The sequence below is a fragment of the Staurois parvus genome, unplaced genomic scaffold, assembly GCF_062004578.1.
Source record: "Staurois parvus isolate SC_StPar_1 unplaced genomic scaffold, SC_StPar_1.0 ptg001432l, whole genome shotgun sequence".
In the NCBI taxonomy this organism is placed as follows: Eukaryota; Metazoa; Chordata; class Amphibia; order Anura; family Ranidae; genus Staurois; species Staurois parvus.
This window is the reverse complement of record NW_028319228.1, coordinates 7,790,295-7,812,856: the sequence shown is the minus strand read 5'-3', so window position 1 is coordinate 7,812,856 and position 22,562 is coordinate 7,790,295.

Below are 22,562 nucleotides of genomic sequence, written 5' to 3'. Positions count from 1 at the left end.
TATAAAATTAACATAGCAGTAACCATAGAAATACACATCCTGACAGCGTAAGATGTAAGAAACAAAATCCCTGTGTCTCAATTCTCGGTAAAGTCATAAAAGACAATAGGCAAGACAAAGGACTGTCAAACAATAGGTAATAGGCAAGTGAGAATGGACCTATCAACCCGGATCCTGTCTGACTCTCCTTCTATCTCTCCGTGGAGATGGGGTATGCCAAATGGGAGAGACACGAGGGGTGGAGGGTGGACGTTGAGGTGATGGGGCATCCGCTAGGCCCAGTTTGGCCAAGATTGCTCTACCTTCAGAAGGAGATGTAGCTATATATGTGCTCCCATTATGTGGAACAATCAACTTAAAGGGAAAGCCCCATTTGTAGCGAATCCGAGCTGAGAACAGGACCGTTGTGACTTCTTTCATTTTTCTACGCTTCTCCAACGTGGCCGGGGAAACATCCGGAAAGATTTGTAAGACCGAGCCTTCAAAGGAGATCGTAGGGGTATTGCGAGCAGCTCTGAGTATTTCCTCTTTGGTCAAAAAGTCCCTCATGCACAGGACAATATCCCTAGGTGGCTTGTCAGTAGGAGGTTTAGGGCGTAGGGCTCTATGGATGCGGTCACAGGCAAAAGACCCAGGGTCACGATCCGGGAGGAGTGATTGAAATAATTTGGTCACGATTAAGGAGAGGTCAGACATAGACTCCGGGATTCCCCTGATTCGCAGATTATTCCTGCGATTGCGATTATCAAGGTCCTCCACCTGCGCCTGTAGTTGAAAAAAGGCCGTTTGTAAATGATCATGCTCTCTGGAAAGTTCACCATAGGCCAGGCTAAGTTCATCGTGTTTGGTTTCTAAGCGATCTGTCCTGGAGCCCAATGTGGCTATTTCCTGAGAGAGAACATTAGTGCTTTTATGCAATTCTGATTGAAATTTGGCGGCTAGTTTGGCGTACATAGATTCCAAGCAGGACTCCAAGTCCCCTTTTGTAAGTTGCTGTGTATTTTCACTGACCAAGGCCGATAAGGGAGCGGTGGTATCCTGCGTGGGATCGGACAGGGATGCTCGCTCTGTATTGACTGGAGACATGTTACAAAGTTCGTGTGCCTTAAGTAGGTATGTTGTGAGGGACTTCTGGGCTTGTCCCTTTTTTTTCTTTGTGGACGGCATACAGGGAGTCTCCTGGGGGTGATCAACTGAAAATAGGATAAGGAATGGAGATTATAACCCCAGGGGACCTATAACGCCCAAAATAGGTTCAGGGTTGTAGTTACATGAATGCGGTTAGATTCATCTGCGAGAACATTATATTGTAAAGATAATTAGCAAGTCATGGAAGGGTAGAGAGGACATAGATCACAGTAACACGCAGATATAGCACACCGGAGCAGGATGATGGCACCAGATCCCAATCTAGGACACAAGAGGGACAAGTGGGAGGCAGAGGACCTCCAACACCAAGCACAAGGCCCTCCAGGGAGACACTCCACGGGGCAATATCAAGGCCCCAGTAGGCCTCTGAGCCCAACAGGGGCTGTGGGTACAGGAGATGGCAGGCTCCGGGGTCAGCAACGTGAGGCCCACTCCCAGGTCACTGCGGGGGGAGCTAATAATAAGAGGGCACCTGCATCCCCCACTCACTGTGACCAGATGGAGGCTCCAGACCGGTGATGTAGGCCGCCGCCACCGCGGGAAGCAGCAAGGCTCAGTGGCGTCTTTCCCCCAGTCCCAGCAATGCAGAGGGCGCCGCGGATGTTCCCAGGCGATCTCCCACAGCTCGGATGGCAGCAGGTGTGGATGGGAGAGCTGATGGGTGGCGCCGGAGCCCCGGCCCGCGCGGCCGCACCAGGCCGCGGACGTCAGCCGCCACGAGGGGCGGAAATATCACTCGGGCCCCGACTCCCCGGGACCAAGGATACCACCCGGGTCCTCCGCCGGCACTCTGTGATCCGCTGCTGCACGGATGGCAGCGGACCTAAAAGTTCGGCACCGGATGGTAGCAGGTGCGGATGGGAGAGCTGATGGGCGGCACCGGAGCCCCGGCCTGCGCGGCCGCACCAGGCCGCGGACGTCAGCCGCCACGAGGGGCGGAAATATCACCCGGGTTCCGACTCCCCGGGGTCAGGGATACTACCCGGGTCCTCCACCGGCACTCCGTGACACGCCGCCGCTCGGATGGCCGCGGATCTGAAAGCACGGCACCGGAGCTCCGGATTATGCGGCCGCTCCGGTCGCCATCTTGGACACGCCCCCGAAACACAGTGCCTTTAAGTGTGTACTGTGAAGGTATTTAATAGAAAGATAAGTAGTAACTCACATCTTAGAATATAAAAACAGGCTCATGGGTAAGAAGGTGAGACATTTGTAGCGTTTGTTGTGTGTCTGATGCAGAGAGGAGATTGATTGAGTCTGTCAGCAGGTGGTGCTGTGCATGTGCAACATGGATGGTAAGCCTGGTGGAATCTCCAAGGTGTCTGCCAGCAGATGGTGCTGTGCATATGCAGCATGGATTGTGGAGCCTGGCAGAGTCTCCAAGATGTCCAGGATCAGCACATGTGGTGTCTGACATCATCAAAATGCTATGCGTTTCTGAGCATGTGCAGGACGAGATGAGTCCAGGTGCACTCTTTCATCAGGCAGGCTTATGTAATTAAATGTAATGTAATTAAAACACTGCAAAAAACAACATTAGTATGTTTGGTTAAGGATTCAACAACATTTATTGAACATATTTTAAAATGAACTTTCTATTAAGAAACAGTTAAATTAGTGGGTTTAGTTCCATTTTAAATATTTTATTGTGAAAGAAACCATGAGCTGCAACAGTAGAACTTATGTAACTGCCCAGACTTCTTGGGTGAAATGTATTAATTTTGTCACAGAACAAAGCAATGCTAAACGGAAGCAAAGTTACGGCTTGAGTTATATATTCCTTTCTCTAATAAAGCCCTGTGCCAAACTGAAACCTGACCCTGACCTCAACTTCAGTGCCAAATTTGTCTCAGAACTTTTCAAATCTGTTGAAAATTGTTGCACAGGAGTATAGGTGCAGGGGTCACAGATACTGCTTTAATTTAGACTTTGCTAAATGAAATGCAGTTTGATTTGCTCTTGTCTGTGAGACTAATTTGCATGATAAATATTTACCCTTGCGTCATCAATGGTAAAAGATTTACTTAAGTTACTTAACTCAACAAAAGGAGCTTTAAACAAACCATCCTCTCCAGCTCTTGTACTGTAAAGTAATTCATCCTCAAAGATCTTCGAAACAGGATTTTTATAAAAATTATCTTCAAACCCACACCAGTAAAATCAGTATGTATATGCAGTAAAGCATGCTTGTTATACTAACTGTGGAACCTAAGGGGTTAATTCTCTGCATTGTGTAAAAAAGCTGTTTGATCCTGACTTCTCTACTCCTCCTCTTGTTCAAATGTCCACATCTTATCTCCTGATAAGACAGACTGAACCATAGCCATTCTGCACATGCTCAGTTTAGTGTGTATTAGAAATATTTTTTTTCTTCGGAGAGTGCATATGATAAGCACAGGGCCAATCAGCACTCAGCACCCAGACAGAGGTCAGGGGTTTTACATCCTCCTAGAGCAGAAAGAAAACTCCTACAAGCTTTAACCAGTGCTCTGCTGGACACTGATAGAAGTCATAAGACCGCTATATACTGTTGATGAGAAAAGATATTTAGCAGTTTATATTTACTAAAATAACTGCATTTCCATGTTCTGTGTACTGTAGGAGACCAGATATAGTGAATGCAGGGTCCTGCGTTTAGTAGCACTTTAAGACTTTATTCACTCCTTTCTGTGTGAGTTTTTATGGATTTTTTTAGTGTTTTAACATGCGGCTTCATAGGTGTCTTAATTTGCATTTACATGTTTTCTAGTTTGCTGGCTTCTGTCCACCAATGAAATGTTGAGTAAAGTTGTTTCTGAGTATCCACAAGTGAACATAAAGGTATTGACAGCAAGTTACCAGTAAGAAAGTAGCTCGCTGATGATGTGGAAGCCTTCAAAAACCAATATGGGGGTCGAGGAGACCAATGACATTTGGGGAGAATCTCTTTGCTAAGTCATTTACCTGTTCACTAAAAGACATCCTGAATGGTTTAAGTGCTCTAACTGGCACCATGAACATGAGCCCTGCCTTTTTGTCAAGGCCAGAATGACATCACTTCTGGCACCAGAAACTTCATTGTTGTGATGCAACTTCTGGTCTGCCTCCTCTCAAATGCAGTCGCCATCCACTATCCCTATCCAAGTTGGAACATGTCTCCCCCTGCATTTTCTCCATAGTTTGGTCGCACACCATTTTAAATAGTTACAGTGGCCTATCATCCATATGTGCAATGTCTGCAGCGCACATGGGCCCTAGGGGGAATGGGCCCACTGTGCTCTAACATACAATGCACACAATCCCCTGTGGCTCCACTGCATCTGATGGCTTCTCCCCCTCTCCCCTCCTGCTGACTTCTGGTGCTGCAGGGGAGCCACAGGGGGGTTTAACTGTGAAAACATCTCCCCACTGCTCCAAATCCCCCTGTACGTCCCCCGCCTTCCCTCACCAATCCCACAGCACCAACTCCCTGCAGTGGTGTTGCTGGCTGGCTTCCCTCCTCCCCCATTTCCCGGCTTTAACTACAGCAGGGAAACCTCAGGGAGAATCAAATGCGCTCAATATATTCCCCCATTGTGCTCAAACCCCTTTGTATTGGGCCCCTACTACAGAAAAAATCCCTGCGCCCCTCCTACCCCAGCACTGTGGGCCAGCTTCCCTCCTCCCCCTCCCACCAGCAGCAGTTGTTGCTGGAGTGAGAGATTGGAACAGTATTTAAGATGGGGGGATGGTAAACATCTCATGTTTACCAATCCTTTCCTTATTGAACACAGTGAGCAATTGGTACTGATCACTTCTGTTTTCACTGAAGCATAGTAGATTGTGTTTACTATGCTTCAGTTTGTGAATGACTAAAAGCGTCTCTACAGAGCTGTTTATTCATTCACTTGTAGCACAGCTTAAGCTGCAGAGAAAGGAAATGGGGACTCTATGTCCTGCCCCCCAAAAAAAGGAGAATATTACAAATAAAGTTGTAAAAAATATAGAAATGAAAAAAAAATATATAGTAAGACCTCATTCACATGGGGCACACCACAGCGAACACCCATGGGAGGCCATGGTTATGCTTATGGGGATGCACAGGTGTTCTGTGCATCCTCGTGCAGTCAGTTCCATTGATGTCCATTGGGCAGCAGTGGCTGCATGGCCACAGTCTCTGCTCTCTGAACTCACACTGTCTACATTCTGTCTGCACCCACACCTTCACAGATGCCAGATTGGGAACAGCGGCTGTGTCTGTTCAGGCGCTGCGTCCCAATTGATGAGAATGGGACTGCCAGGATAGGGATGCATGGAACACCTGTGCAGCTCAGTGCGCCTGAACATTGCCCTCATATGGCTGTCCAGCTTAGTACTCCCCATGTGAATGAGTAGGAATTTAACTAGAATTTAGTAAGTTATATTGTGTTTATGTGTATTGATAATGATTTTAGCGTATTTTTAGTGAAAACAGTGATTTGAAAAACACAACTTTTTGCGGGAATTGTACTTGGTGTCAGTCTGTCCTTCCCCAGTACAATCCCCCTATGTCAGTCTGACTGATCTGGGAGGATTGTATTGGGGGACAGGCTGACCTGGGGGGTTTATACTGGAGGATAGACTGACCTGGGGGGATTACACTGGAGGACAGACTGACCTGGGGGATTATACCAGGGGACAAATTTACCTGGGGGAAGACCTGGGAGGATTTTATGGGGGAAAGACTGACTTGAGGGAGATAATAATGGGGGATAGATTGACCTGGGAGGAATGATTATACAGGGGGAACGACCGACCTGGGGTGGGTATTGCACTGGGGGACAGATTGATGAGGGGGAGGATTAAACTGGGGACAGACTGGCCTGGGGCGAATTAGATTCCTCCACCTAATTTGTGTGGATCAAGGAACCCACTGGCTGGACAAGAAAAAACAAACTGCCTATGGACAGTTTAACACACTATATTGTACATTACACACTCCTGCAATATATACACTATTTTTTACATGACATACTCCTGCTCAACAATTGCTGATTGCTAAGCAGTCCCTGACTATTTTAATGAAGTTCTTCTGTAGGGTAGGCTCAAAGTGTTAGCTCTCTGTCTTTTTTCAGTGTACACAAAATCATAATGGAAGAGTTTCTGTTATTATTTTTGTAATGATTGTGGTAAGGTTTATACATGTGTGTAAGACTCTTACTTGTGGCACAGCAATCTAAGCATATTTTATGGGTACAAGAAGGCTTTTATATTATTTAACCAACAGTGGGAGCGACCAAATTGGGTTAAAGCCCCTCACACTATTAACCCAATTTGGTCACTCTCACTGTTCGCCACATCATGCTACACGTACTGTATCACTCTTCTACCTGATGTTCCCAAAGGTCCCCTAGGTCTTTTACAACACCCTTGAAACAATAAAAACCATGCCCACTCTTCACTGTGGTACACTAAGCACACTGCTTTTTTCATCAAACAATGAGGCCCAACTTATGATTCTGTGCACAGGCCGACAAGCAGAGTTACAGCAAATGTACCTGTCTGGTGCACAAGCCTGAAATTTCATTTGTGCTGGCGACACAATTCCTGAAAGAGACTCAAACAATAGCACACAAATCAATGGACAGCATAGTGGCTACACAATTTAAAGCTCAAATCCAGTTGTTTCTCTTTATTTGGACAGAGTGGGAAAAAGTCAAACTTTCTGTAAAGTTTTAATTTCCCACTAGGGAGATTCTACCTAACTTTCTGTTCTTATTATAGCTGCACAGGCGTAACTATAGTCAAAGCAGCCCAGTGATTGATATAAGGATTAATGGTACAGACAGGGCCCATTAGGGAGATTGTTAAGGAAAATTTAACATCTGTGTTCATGTGAAAATAACACAGATTCGGTATTGTATCATTAATGGATGGGAGCTGCCAGTTGATGCTGACACTGACCCCCCTGTGAAATCTAGTCACAGCTCTCCCTTGCTTTCCCTGTTCTTATCCATAATCTTCAGCACTTGCTTTCTATGCTGTTGGAAGGAGCGAGAGAGCTTAGAATTTACACCATGGCCCTAAGATGTTATACTCCGAAAAAGGGTCAGTTGATGTTGAAAAAGATGCAGTAGCTATTAAAGGCTGGAAAATGAAGGCTAAAAGTTGCTGCATCCATGATCTACTCTGACAATGTACATCTGTAACACTGGTCCCTAGTAGTCTACTGATCATATTCACGACTATTAACATACTATGGGATAGAGAATCTGGCGGAGCTGTGAGTGGTAGCCAGAGCAGCCAACAGCTTCTAACCTCAGCTTGTTCAATTAAGCTTTGGCAAAAAATCTAAAAGCTGATTGGTTTCTATGCAAAAGTGAGCCTAATTTTGCACTCTCCAGCTTTAGTAAATAAACCCCTTTATGCTAAAATGGACCTTCACTCTCTCAATCAACATTAACTATTTTGAATCGTAATGCTGGTAGCATTAGTAAATAGGAAATTATAACACATTTACTTATTTTTTTTAAGATTTCTTCAGTTATTTCCTTGTTTCCAGGCCTAGGAAAATTACATCATACATCCCAGATGCTTTCAGCAGCGAAGGAGGGGTTTTCTCAGCTAAACACACCTTCCTACCTGCATGCATGAGCTAAGGGCAGATTCTAGGAAGTAAATGCTACATGAATCATCTACACTTACTCAAGATGCCCATGGCCAGAAATGCTAGAAGGGTGTTTTTCAAAGACATTTCTAATCAAAATAAAGCATGGAGACATGGGTGGAAGGGTGAGTTTTCTTTGAATATCAAAAATGAAATAAATAGTGTGGTGCAGGGTAGTTCCATTTTTAGATCAATGACACTACCTGGTACCACAGAGAAAGGTCATCAGGGAGCTCTATCAAAATTTTGCTATCAATCCCCATGATCTATAGCTATGCACCCCAACAGCTGGACAAGAAATGGGTAAAGCAGTTGTCATGGAGAGCAGTAAAAACACTGTAATAACTTTTTCCCTCTGTGCTAAAATGTTTTCAACAGGGACACACAAAGCAGTACAAACTAATCATTTTTGCTGTTTCCAAAATAACAAGATTGGAGTTGAGCTTTAATGCTGAGATTGCTTTGGACCAATCATAGGTAAGGTTATTTAGGAATGGCTTTATGCATATTCTGTGCTAGAAAATATTAAAGAGTGAAGGCAGTCAGAAGGAGCGATTCACTATTTTACATACCATATTCCCACTGTAAATGGTACAAAAGCAAACTGGAAAGATAAATATAGAAATATTTGTGTCATGGTAGAATAAAAATTGACTCATTAATGAAAAAAAAGTACTACATTTTATTTCTTCATGTAAAAGGGTGTCCTTGCACATTCTTCAATGTATCGATTAAGGTCAAACCCTAGATCAATTACAGAATAATTGTTGTGTACATAACAAAGCTCTTGCATATACAGATTTTCATCCAACATGCTACTGCATGCCCATGACATTATCACATCCTTATGAAAGGGGATAAGCATAGAAGGGCATAGGCATGCCCTCCCCTCTCTCTTCTACCATAGACAACCTTTGAGACTGGGTGGAACAGTCCCCCTTTTGGAAAATCCACCCTTAAGGATGTGATAATGTCATGGCCATGCCATTTCTAGGCATTTTTTACATGTCATTTTTATTAACCGAATATCTGTACATTCTGTACTTTTTTAACAAAGACATTGGATAAAAATCTACACAAGCAAAAGCTTAATGTGATGTACACAACAATGATTCTGTAATGGAACTATATATGAACTTAACCAACACATGTATAAATGTCTAAGGACTTTGTGTATGTGAAGAAATAACCTTAGATTGTACACCCCTTGAGGGTTAGGAACTGATGTGAATGTATGATATATATGTAAAGCGCTGCGTAAATTGATGGCGCTATATAAGTACCTGAAATAAATAAATAACATTTTGCTATTTTTCGTAATTTTGTATCACCTTATACAAGGGACATTCAAGTCAAGCCAGGACTTTTATTCTACAGGGATGCTAACGTGGCGGTACTACACGTAGTAGTAATAGGCAAATGTGTCCTATTACTGATAGGCAGCACAGATGTCGTGGGTCAGTCCAGAGACTATTCATCAAGATGGCAGACAACAGTGTTAGTGGGTGCATGGAACAGCGCGACGTGATGAAGTTGCTTGTGAACGAAGGTGTAAAACCCACAGATACGACATAGTTGAATAGTTAGTCTGGTTGAAAAAAGACAAAAGTTTGATGAAGTTGCTTGTGAACGAAGGTGTAAAACCCACAGATACGACATAGTTGAATAGTTAGTCTGGTTGAAAAAAGACAAAAGTTACAATCCTATACCCACAGTTGATCCAGAGGAAGGCAAAAAAACCCAGCAAAGCATGAAATAATTTTCTCCTGCAGGGGAAAAAATTCCTTCCTGATCCCCCAAGAGGCAATCGATATCTACAGAAAACTTCAAGCACAGTACGAAGATGACTCACAGTAGGACATTTGAAAGATGTAAATGTTTCAAAGGTGGCTGTATGTCCATCAGTGACTATCCCAGCTGTAGTGGTTCCCAGCCCACAGCAGTCATTACTGTGTACATTCAGTGCGAGGAACACCTGATCCTTGATAACTGACGTATAACCTGCTGCAAAATTGCACGACAAGAGACAAATCTTTCTGTGGGAACGGTGAACACAATCATTCACGAATGTTCTAGGATGGTTCAGGCGTACTGACAAATGTTTCTATGCCGAAGCTTTCTAGGCATTAGTTAAATGCGGGGATAAGTGTGTAAATGTAGCAGGGGAGTATGTTGAAAAATAAATCCAGTTTCCACTCCTTGAAATTTGTTCTTTTATTATATAAGTCACGGTTTGACTTGAATGTCTCTCGTATATTAGCATGCCATGAATATCCCTATATTTATCATACCTTTTTTCTTTAGTATTTTGTGCTAGTTCACACTCCCAAATATAAAAAAAAACATTGCTAGGAAGATGTCTACTAGATTTAAAAGCAAAGTAATCACATTCTGTGCTAGTTCACATTCTCATGTGTTGTATACTTATGAATATTTATGTTAGAAGATGACAGCAAATTTGTTGAGGCATGTTATAACATGGGTACAAGGAGAACTATCCAAGTGTGAAACACAGTAAGTATGGTGCATTTACTTTATATGCATATATTTATATTCATAAATAGGTTTTATTTGTTGCTGTGTAAAGATAATAGACCTTTGTGAAGAGTAAAGCAATATCTGAGAATATAACAGAATGGATGTTTCAGCATCTTCGTAAACATACAGTTCCTAATATTCTATTCTAACACTACAGATAGAGTGACTTCTTAGAATAGAATTACAAAATGGGTGTATTTCAGCTATCTATGTGTATTTTGTATTTCAGCCTTGCATATGGCTGTTTGCCTGGAATTGTTTTACACAAATTCTTAAATGGATTAATGAAACAGCTAGGAGTTGTACTTAGATAATAAATGAAGCCCATCAGGTTTAGACTAAGTATGCAAGGTTAAGAGCTTGAAGGGACTGGAAGAGAGAAGCCTAGAGTGGGTCAAGTTAGATTTTACAGCATTTTAAAGCTCCTCTAGTGCATGATCTTGTAAAAGGATAAGCTGCAGTACAGCCAGCTCTTATCTCATTTTCAGCTATATATCAGTGATCACACAATGCATGGCTGGCCTGAGCTCCATGTCTGGGAGGCAGAACAGCATGTAATACAAGAACATTCATAAACTATTGGCCGTCAATTTTTAGAGTTACTGACTTCTTTGTGAATCTTCTTCTATTACATCCTTCTGTCTCCTGGACAGACTGGAACCTGTATCGAATAATGAAAACAGGGTTTTAGTATTTATTTTATTAAATAATACCAGTATAAAATATAACCAAATCTGTAAATTAAAGAATGAAGTCCTTTAATTTAACTGGTGAGTGTGGGTGAACCTGAGACAGAGTGTACCGAGAGATAAGAAACAGGTGTATCGTCATTGTCATATTGAGCACTATGTACTTACTGTATTTCTGATGCAGAAAGTGGACCTAGAAACAGATATATCTATCTTGTTAAAGTGTATGTAAACTCTAAGGCAGGCCATACATGATGTTAAAGTGGAGTTCCACTCACTTGTCAAAAAATAAAAGTCAGCAGCTACAAAAACTGTAGCTGCTGACTTTTAAAAAACAGCAACTTACCTGTCCCTCGGTCCCATGGTGTGTCCCTTGCAGCCCATTTCATCGGCTGTCCTGCATTCCAGGAGCCAGGCATCTTCACCCGGCTCTGATAGCTTGCGACTTCACAGCCAGGTACCCGCTGCGCATGCGCGAGTAGCACTGCTACTCTAGTCCTTTAGTCTAGTCCTTTAGTCTGGGACCTGTCACGTGTCCAAAAAGACTACAAGAAGGGCAGACACCTTCTGTTTCCGATCGCCACCAGAAATGGGAGCGGATACCTGTCAAATTTAGGTACCCTCTCCCCCCCGCCCCCAAAGGTGCTAATCCTTAATAGGGAGCGGGGGAGCAATCCTTAAAGCAGAACTTCCCCTTTTGGGTGGAGCTCCGCTTTCATTTCTTTTCTGCAATCACAGTTTGCAGGAAAGAAAATCACTCGATTCCCCCATCAACACAGTTAGTGTTGATGGGGAAATCCCTCTCGCAGGGAGGCAGGAGGAGAAGTCACCACTGGGAGAACACAGTGATCACTGCTAGCTGCTATAATAGCTGCAAGCAATAATCACATGTACAATCTGACATGCTGGTTATACCAAAGTCATACAACAAGCAACTTGGGTACAACCAACCTGCCCATAGATGGTTCAAATCTCAGCCCGTCCCTGCTGACGTCTAAAGATGTGCAAATATATCCAGTTTTGTCTTTTTAATGTAGTTTCAGAAGGTTTTTTTATATTGGTGTGAGTAAATGTTTCATGTTCTTCTCTCTTGGAGTCATTCCTTTAAGACGGTGAGAACTCAACAAGCCCTATTGCTGTAGGAGCGTTGTTACCTTTCTGTGTGAATTACAGGCAGCCTTGCTTCATCCGATATGCTGCCGTGAACACCCCCTTTTCATTGATAGCTGTTCTGATCATTTAGCAACCAACAATGGGACTTCTTGTTCTAGCGTTATCACTGGCAACCTCATGCAGGTTCTCAGTTTCCAGAGTCCTATCCTACAGGGCCTAAATCACTGATAATAGCAAACAAAAAATGATATATTATATATTTAACATTACAAAGCATTCAGGGCATTAGTATTGTTTGCCTGCCACATACCATACAATATTTTGAAATACAGGGTTTACATGTATTTTTAAAGAATATGTAAACCCAATGTTTCATATTCCTGATATGTGCCTGCTCTGCCATATACTTGTATGAAAAATGATCCTGTCCTCTATTGCTTTGTTTGCATGAAATCCCTGGTTTTCCTGCCAGCTCCCCTGCTTTCCTATTAAACCTGATGACACTAGGCATGAGAGCACAGCGCTGTCAGTGTTCTCTCTGTGCTGGAACTCAGACTGCACTCCTCAACTGATCAGACTTGTGCTGTCACCCCCCCCCCGCCCACGCACACGCACGCACGCACGCACGCACGCACACACACACACACACACACGGCCATTTACTGGGAAGACCAGTGTACTGCTGTTTCTCCTCCCTTACCTCTCTATGCAGCTGAGAACAGATGGAATGTGATATCACTTATATAAAAGGGGGAAAAAAGGTATTTAGAATGTTTTTTATATCTATACACAAATATTTTACCTTTCATTTCTATACACAAATGTTTTACCTTTCATTTCTTACTTTTCATAGGGATTGTTTTATAAGTTGAGAGTTTACAATCACTTTAAGTGCATGCAAATGTAATGTGACACTAATTTAATAGTTTAATAGAGATCACAATATTCCCCTTGACAATGCTATTATTTGCTTTTCTCTGCAAAAGGAAGGCACCATCATTGAGTAGGCATCATCCAGGGTCATCCTCTACTTCCTGGACTGAAATGCTAGTCCAGAGATTACACAATCATGTAGATTCTAGTGGCTTTGCAGTTATTGGTTGTGTTCACAAAATGTCTCAGACAGAACAGCCCCTGCTGCAGCCTCTCACGTTGTAATTTGCTACGAAGTTACATTTTTACAGTCTGATCACCAGGGAAGAGAAGATCGAGGAATGCTACTTCTGACCTGAAGTAGACTGATGGCAGAAGGAAGGGCAAATGTCAGCTGCTTACCTTCCACATACTACCCTACTACCTCAGTCTACAACAGTCTGAAGAAATATTGTGTATCCAATATAAGAGAACCAGGGATGAGCTCAAGTTAGGTGGGCACACAAGTTCGGCTGGCTGTTTAGATGTTCTGCGTTGCCATGTAAGCAAGCAAGCGGAGTCCTGGTGACATTATGGTAATTTCCATGTATGGTCAATGACATCACTGGGAGACCCTACTCCCCCCTTGTATATAATAGCTGTTATCCACTGGACGTTCGTATTGGCGGGTGACAAACGAGTGGGACATGTTTCGGTGGCTACAGTTCTTTTCTTTTGGCAGTTCGTCGGACATCATGAATGACATGGATCTGCATCATTACACAATTTGAATTTTGATGGCAATGAATGAAGTTCACCAAACCCGTGCAAAACAAAACCCAGAGCAATTTGGCTCATCACTAGAGGGAATATATGAGGCTCTTTTTCTCTTGATAATACTATGCTAGGTCCCTGAACAGCCAACTTCCAGGTCCAAGCATTGTCACATGGAGCTGGGGAGAAACCTGTATAACATGCAAGATGTGACCAAAGGCAAATTTTTACAGGACATTAGGGTACTCCAGCAGCAGATGAGTGTGGATTGGGAGGGAAGAAAAGGTAACTAAATACTGCTGTCAATGGTTCCTGTAAAGTGAATCTCATCTTTTTTCCAGTATAGCAAAGTACACATTTGCTTTAAACTGTAGAAATGCATACAAATAATTTAGTATATTGTATTATACATAAGTATCAGCTATAGAAAGCACACCAAAAAAAACCTGCTAGAAACAATTGCTACTTATTATTAATTCAGCAAAAAATACCATCAAATCTAAATCCTTTTTCCATTTTTTTTTCCACTTAGTAAAAAAAGACTATTTGCATTTTAGACAAAAACAGATATGACACAAAATTTTCAATGCAGGAAAATTCCCATATCACTCACAAAGATTGAACATAGTCCTATATTATTCAACAATTTACATTTTGTTCCCCTATAAATATACATTTATGTATTATGTGCAGTGTTAAAAACGCATTTATTCTCTAATGTCAGTCATTTGTTTGCTACAAATGAGTCAGTGGAGCACAGAGTGTCAAAGCTTTGCCATCTGTAGTTGAGACGTTGACTTGCGCTTGCAAAAAAAATATTTAAAATTGTGTCTAATTGGACTGTTGATGAGTAATAAGGAGGGTCTTTAAAATTTGACTTGTTGCACCATTCAAACATAGTCTGACTGTCAATTTGTATCTAGAAGTATGCTGCAGTGCAGAACATTTTGTGTTGGAAAAAACAACAAAAAAGAGATTTTGAAGAGGAATGTTGGTATGACTGTACATGCACTACACTGCACTACATTATAATAAAGCTATGAGTGCAAAGATTCGCAGTGTAGTAGTCACGTTTATTAAACCCTCAGTTTTTAAAAAGCATTTTCAGCAACTGGTGTAATCACTTGCTGAATATGCAACTTTTTTTTTATCTTTTAATTCTTCCTTATGTTCCTGTTTAAGCCACCCTTGCATGCAAGTTGTATAATTACTGTATGTCTTCTTTCATTGTGTGCATCAATAGAAACACACAGTCCCATAACTTAGGAGGGCAAGACACTCACCTGCTCATCCCTTCTCCTCCGCATTGCCTTCTCTATAGACAGAATCAATGAAGACTGCACTGTCCACTGTTAACTCATTCCTATGAAGACTGGATGTTCAGGGAAGCAGCACTGGGAAGGCAGGAGTCAGCAGCATAGAAAGTTGTAAATTGAAAGTGCTGGAGTAAGAATTTTAAAAAATAATTTACTAAGGAATGTTTATTTTATTGTGTTCAATGGGTTACATTAAAAAGGTGCTCAAGGTTTAATATTGCTTTAATATTTGAACTTTCAATAAATGCTTAAAAAATAAACCAGAACAGAAGAAAAATCAAAACCAAATCAATATTTGGTGAGACTACCCTTTGGTTTCAAGACAGCATCAATTCTTACATTAGCACAAAGTCAGAGATTTTGTAGAAATAGAGTCAGGTGCATAATTAACCAATTATACCAAGCAGGTGCTAATGATTATCAATTTCATATATAGGTGGAAACAGTCATTAACTGAAACAGAAACAGCTATGTAGGAGGCTTAAAACTGGGTGAGGAACAGCCAAACTCTGCTACTAAGGTGAGGTTGTGGACGACAGTTTCATGTTACAGGTCATACACCATGGTAAGCCTAAGCACAGCAACAAGACACAAGATATTGCAGCAGCAAGGTCTCTGCCAGGCAGATTTCAAAGCTGAAAATGTTTTTGAAGCACAAGGAAATGGACAACGATGAGGACCATAGATGCGGTGGCCAGCCAAGGAAACTTAATGCAGCAGATGAAAGACACATCCCTCTCGGCATCAGAGGATGTCCAGCAGTGCCATTAACACAGAACTGATGAAAACCAGCGGGACCCAGATACAACCATCTACAGTCTGGAGAAGTCTGTCCAAAAGTGGTCTTCATGGAAGTCTCAATGTCACCGGGAGTAGGCTGGTCATGTTGGGCTGTGCTGCTGAGGTAGGTACAGGCTCCATGGTACCCACCTGAAAGTGCTGCAATCATAAGGAGTTACAATGCATCCAACCTGGAGTGTGCACAATAAGGAAGTGAGACAAGTAAAGCATGCACACTTCTAGGTCAGAGTGCCACTTTAATGATGATTTCATATGACAATGCCTCCGCCTGTAGGTGCAGACATTAGCAAGTGCTACTACCAGGTCCCCGATTGGGTGCTTTAAACCTCACCCACAAATACTTAACTAGCCTCATCCTTGAGATTTGAAAACCGGACAAAAAGACACCTGTTTCAGGATCCAATGAAACCAACGTTTGACCAGCTTATTAAATTGCCATGAGGAACACAGACTTCAGCAAAAATGTAAAATACTGCTATTTATTGTGAGAAAATGTATTCAGTAAATAACAAGCAGGCACTACAAGGTGGGCAGGCAACTGGTGGAAACACAATGTCAACCAAATCCAAAAAAATGCACAAAATACAATGGAATACACGTGTAAATCTGTGTACAAAGCTATAAAAAAGTAAGCGTGATGTACTGGATTACTAAAATATTTGTTAGAAACAGGGAATCAAAATCCTTGGTTATACTGGCAGCATAGACAACGTCTTAACAGGTGAGGAAAGAAATACAGACATAAAATCCAGATAGCCTGGTAGCACAGACCTAGTTCCCAGAGAGGCTGGCAACGTAGACATAAGACATGCAGCACAAATATAACTGTTTTGAATGTGTATACATAAAAGCTGCCAGAAGCTAGAATATTGCCAAAATCTCTTGCTGTTTTTGTGCATCTCTATATGGATCCCCCTACCCTCCAAAGACAGAGGTATATGTAAAATTATCCAAATAGATAGACAAACATAACACTGTTTTGCCATGCTTAAAAAAAATTTAAATATATTTGATCCAACTAGGTCACAAATTTATTTCACATAGGCAGTTATTTCAAAAAACAAAAAAAAAGGAAAAATGGATTTAGCTCAATACTGGTACTCAAAGCATTTCAACCATTGTATAAAAGTAAGAAAAATATCGACAGATATCCTTAACATACAAAATACTTCATTTATTAATTAAAATGACAAAGAAACACACTCAAAACAAAACAAACCCCACTAACAACCCTTAAGCAATCATGTTCCGGGACTTATAAGATTCATATATCATATTTTAAATTTTAAAAAAGTTTATCGTAACTTTCTACTGAGAGCACTCAGGAAAACAGGGACAGTAATAGATAGAGATAGGTAGAAGTTAGAAAGGTGGCCACAAAGAATATATATTTTCCAGCATGCTGGACAGTTATTTTAAAGTCCGCCATAAACAATATCTGGTTATCAAAGATATGTACATAGACTTTTGTGCACAGATTTTTCTCAACAGATACATTCCAGTTGAATAACAGGTCTGATGAAATCTGCCCTGTTTAGGGGCTGTTCAATTGTGTTTCCATCCTAGATTCCATACATAGACAAAGTTGAAAAAGGTGGCTGTAATCAAGCAAACAGATCCAAAAACAGCACAATGTGGTCCAGAGGAGGTGACATAGGTGGTAGTAACAACAGACTCACAGGGCATATGTTGCCCAAGGTTTGCTCCATGTGATTGTTGGCCTCCCTCACACCAGCAATTCACGTCATTCAAAAGGTATCCATATTGACTTTTCAGCTTGATTCCTCAACATAAAGAATATATATATATATATATATATATATATATATATATATATATATATATATATATACTATTTAGCCCAACTGTAAAACAGGGGCATATAAAAAAATTAGCAAACGTGGCTTTTTAATACTTGTAACCATATCCAGCCGAAGCAAACATAATGTCTCAAAATGCCATGAGAGTGATACTTATCAGTCTTGTAAGGGATCCATAATAGGTCCTGCCATGACTTGCACAGCCTGACCGGTTTTGCCAGACCCACCCTGTGGCATCAGAGGCATAATACAAACAAGGACTTTTTTCCCATAGCAGATTGTGTTTTTTGTGCAATAGACTTCAACAGAGCCGCACCACAATGCAAGTGTTTTGGCTTTTGATGCATTTTTTTATGCATATTGCTTTTTTGTTTTTTACCAAAAGGAAAGTATTGACTTTTGTGCCACATGGATGTGACTTTGATGTAACTTTGGACGGGTGCAACTTTTTTTCGCTAATAGGAAAGTATGTCAGTTCTGTTCATGTAGTGCAGCTTTGATGCAATTTTGATGGGACTTTACACGATCTGGCACTCAAAAACAATCAAAGTAGCATCAAAGTTGCACCCACCCAAAGTCGAATCAAAATCACACTCATCCAAAAGTTGCACCAAGGTCACATTCAAGTCACATCAAAGTGGCATGAAAGTCAATACTTTCCGACTGGCAAAACAAAAGTGAAATGCATCAAAACATGTTCAAAAACACAAAATGCACTGTGAAATTGTTCAATCTGCAATCTACATAGACGTGAACCTAACCTTCTGAAAAAAAAACATGTTATGCCTTCTTCCATATAAAATGAAAATACAGACACAATCTTGTCCTGATGTTGAAAAATCTGCTATTTGGGTAAAACATTTTTTAAGACATGATTGTTTTGTGTAATATGGTAGGTCACAATGAAAAATGTGCTTGGAGAGTGTTTGGAAAAAAGAATAAGCAATAAAGTGTTATTTGATCACTGTAATAAATGATAGGCTAAATACTGTATTCTGATGGCCTGTCATTCTGCAGCAGGCTAAGCATATGGTTAGTTGACATATTAGAAACAAAAGAGGTAATATTATCCAGCAAGCTTACAGATGGTATAAAAATATGTTGGTTTCCAGTCTCATTGTTTGAATGAAAAATAAGATCTTGTGACAATCTGCTTTTCTTAAAAAAAAAAAGTTGTGTCTTTTGTATATATATGTTGATATCTATGCAGTCGAACAAAGGTTTTAAACTTATAGGGGTCTATTTATAATTTTCTTTTTTAATCTACAGTAACACTACTTGTAATACATTGATTTAAGCAGAAAAAAGTCAAAAAGTTTTTTTTTTAGTTTTGTTTGTTTTTTTCTATGGATTGCATAACAACAGTAACAAAAAAAATGCATGACAATATTACTGTGGTACTCTTTGAGGGGGTGGGGGGTTATGACCCTCCCCAACAGGTTATGGCGCTAAACCTGTAGGTAAATAAGAGAACCAGAACCTTTTATGAATTGAAGAGTGAGTTTCATAGTAAAGTTGGCAGTGCCTCCACCCAGGACAGGGCTTCTGAGAGCAGAGGGGATTCCTCTCCTGGACAATTAACCAGTAATCTAATCAAAGTAATTGGGAGCAGAGGAACTACAGCAACCAGCATAAACCATAAATATATAGCTGCACACCAGTGTAGAAATAATACACACTATATATAAGAAAAAAAGTCAGATTAGTACCTACATTCAACCACTTGCCTACCAGGCACTTATACCCACTGGTGTATTTAGGTTTCGTACTGCCCTACAGAACACAAAAATTGGCTCCCCCTATTGACCAACACCCCAGCTCCCCCTTCCACTACCACCACCCCCACCCCAGCAAGAGATAAGACACTCACCTACACAGTTCCAGACATCCCCGGGAACAAGAGTCAGGCTCTGCATACACCACCAAGCAGCCCGCAGTCTCTCTCAGATCCCACCTGGTCTCCATGCTGCATGTGTCCCTTCTTCCTTTCCTTCTTTCGGGGGATAGTTCTGCCCCCCTGAAAAATGCTGCTGCCCCCCTGAAAAATGCGCCCCTAGGAAAATGCCTTGTGGTAAATACACCCCTTCTTATACCCCCTTCCTGCCCAGGCCAGCATTCAGCGCTGTCGCACTTTGAGTGACGATTGCGCAGTCATGCAACACTGTACCCATATGAAATTTTTATCATTTTTTCACACAAATAGAGGTTTCTTTTGGTGGTATTTACTCACCGCTGGTTGTTTTATTTTTTTGCGCTATAAACAAAAGAAGAGAAAAACATTTTGAAAAACATTTTTTACTTTGTTTCTATTATAAAATTTTGCAAACAGGTAATTTTTCTCCTTCGCTGATGTGCGTTGATGAGGCTGCACTGACAGGCAGCACTGATGGGCACTGATAGGCAGCACTGATGGGAACTTGTGGGCACTGATGAGCTGGCACTGATATGCAGCAATGATGGGCACTGCTAGGCGGCACTGATAGGTGGCACTGATGGGCACTAATAGGGAGCACTGTTAGGTGGCACTGATGAGCTGGAACTGATGGGCACTGATAGGCGGCACTGATGGGTGGCACTGACTGATGGCACTGACTGGCGTCACAGCTGGGAACTGAGTGGCGGAACTGCTGAGCACTGATGGGTGGCACTGATGGGCAGCACTGATGGGCGGCACTGCTATGCTAGGCACTGACTGGCAGCACTGCTGGGCACTGCTGAGCACTGACTGGCGGAACTGCTGGGCACTGATGGGTGGCACTGCTGGGCAGCACTGATGGGTGGCACTAATGGGTGGCACTGCTGGGCTCTGGTGGATGGCACTGCTGGGCACAGGTGGGTGGCACTGCTGGGCACTTGCGGGGGGCACTGCTGGGCACAGATGGGCGGCACTTGTGGGTGCACTGCTGGGCACCAATCAACAGGGCACCGATCATCAGTGCCCTGATGATCGGTGCTGATCCCTCCTCTGACAATTGCCGGTTATCAGCAGTACTTTCCTCATGCTGTGACAGCGTGAGGAAACTGCAGCTGATAACCGGCAACTGCATTTACCAGTGATCTGCTGTGTCATTGGACACAGCTGATCACGTGGTAAAAGGCCACTGTGATAGGTCTTTTACCACCTCACCAGGGGCAGACTGACAACTCATGGGGCCCCCGGACAATAGGGGATCATGGGGCCCCTGTGTCCTTGCCCAAATTCAAAAAAGCCTATGAAAAAGGTACCAGGGGAATCTCATGGGGCCCCCTACTGACCCCGGGCCCTCGGGCAGTGCCCGAGTTTCGAAATGGTCAATCCGCCCCTGCACCTCACATGATCAGCTGTGTCCGTAGGAACTGGCTGGCCACAGTGAAGCTGCCATTCGGCTATCTGCGGTCGGAAAGTGGTTAATGTACAAACTAGTATTATCATCAAAGGTCCCAACAAGAGTCCTGGTGGTTTTCTTCACATATATCCAGGTATATATAGTTAATAAAGCGTTAGTAAAGTTAGTGAGCAAAGTAATGGACCCCCCAAGAATGATAGTGGGTAGTTCAGAGGAGACAAAGTAGGGTAGCCAGGCAGAGAAATCATCAAGAAAGCGGGACATGGGTCCAGGAGGCCGATAGATCACTGCAATCCTTAGAGAAATGGGAGAAAACAGCCGGATGCAGTGAGTCTCGAAAGAAGAGATGGATAGAGAGGGAGGGTTAGGCAGGACTTAAAAAGTGCTGTGTGGGGATAGAAGCAAACCAACCCCACCTCCTTTCCGACCACTGGGTCTGGGTGAGTGGGTCCAGATGAGGCCTCCATAGGAAAGTGCTGCGGGGGAAGCAGAATCTGCTGCTTGGAGCCAGGTTTCTGTAATTGCTAGTAGGTTAAGGGAGCAGGAGACAAAAAGGTCATGGACAGAGGTGAGCTTATTACAGACAGAGCGGGCATTCCAGAGCGCACATGAAAAAGGGAGGGTGGTTTTTGGGAGCACGGGGACTGATGTTAAATTGTGGGGATTGCGGCTACTCCTGGAAGAAAGAGGATGCCTGGAGTGGGGGTGAAATAGTGGAGGACCAGGGTTTGGGGAGATATCCCCAGAGGTTAGGAGAAGAAGAAGGGTGAGGAAAGTAACATGGGAGCGGGATGTACACGAGTGCACATGCGTTCCAATCCTTGTGTTTGGGTCAGCAGGAGAGTGAAGTATCAGCAGGAGGTGATGAGAGCAGTAGTAGGGAGATGGTAGCAGTGAGGGTGAGATGTACAAGTTTTGGGGTGGAGCAGAGGGATAAAGAAGTGAGATTTTGGAACGCAGGAAAGTAATATGAAAAGGAGAAGTAGAGGGGACATATTAAAAGGTACATGGAGTGGGACACAGACTTGTAAGAGATGTTTTTCAGGGTGTTTGCTTGCAGTCTGTCCAGCATGCAGTAGAGTTTCTTGCTGTTGTTGTATCTTCCTGAATATGTATATTATTTTGTTATCTTAAGTAACTATAAAATTATTGCCAAATCAAAAGGCTTATAGAAGAAATTTTAAAAATGCTCTGGTCCATAGGTGTTGCATACGTATAAAAGCTGAAGTGCTGAAATAACTGTTTTTCATTTTGCTGTACTACTTTCCTTTCACTCTATATAAAGTATATCAACAGTATATAGAAGACTGAAATAGCAAGCTTCATTGTTAATGTTCAATGCTGTTGGCTTTTTTTATTCTCACTACATTGTCACTACTTTTTCTGTTAAAAGTAGTGACAATGTAGTGAGATTAAAAAAAAGCCACCTTGTGTTGTTAACGCTCAAGCAATTTTTTGTTTGTACACTGCCTATGCTGCATGCACAGTTACACTCCCAACTTACTTTTGGAAAAATGGACCCAGGCCCCAGGACAATGTTACCTACACAGGACACCGGGAATGTGTCCTGAACGGCAGGT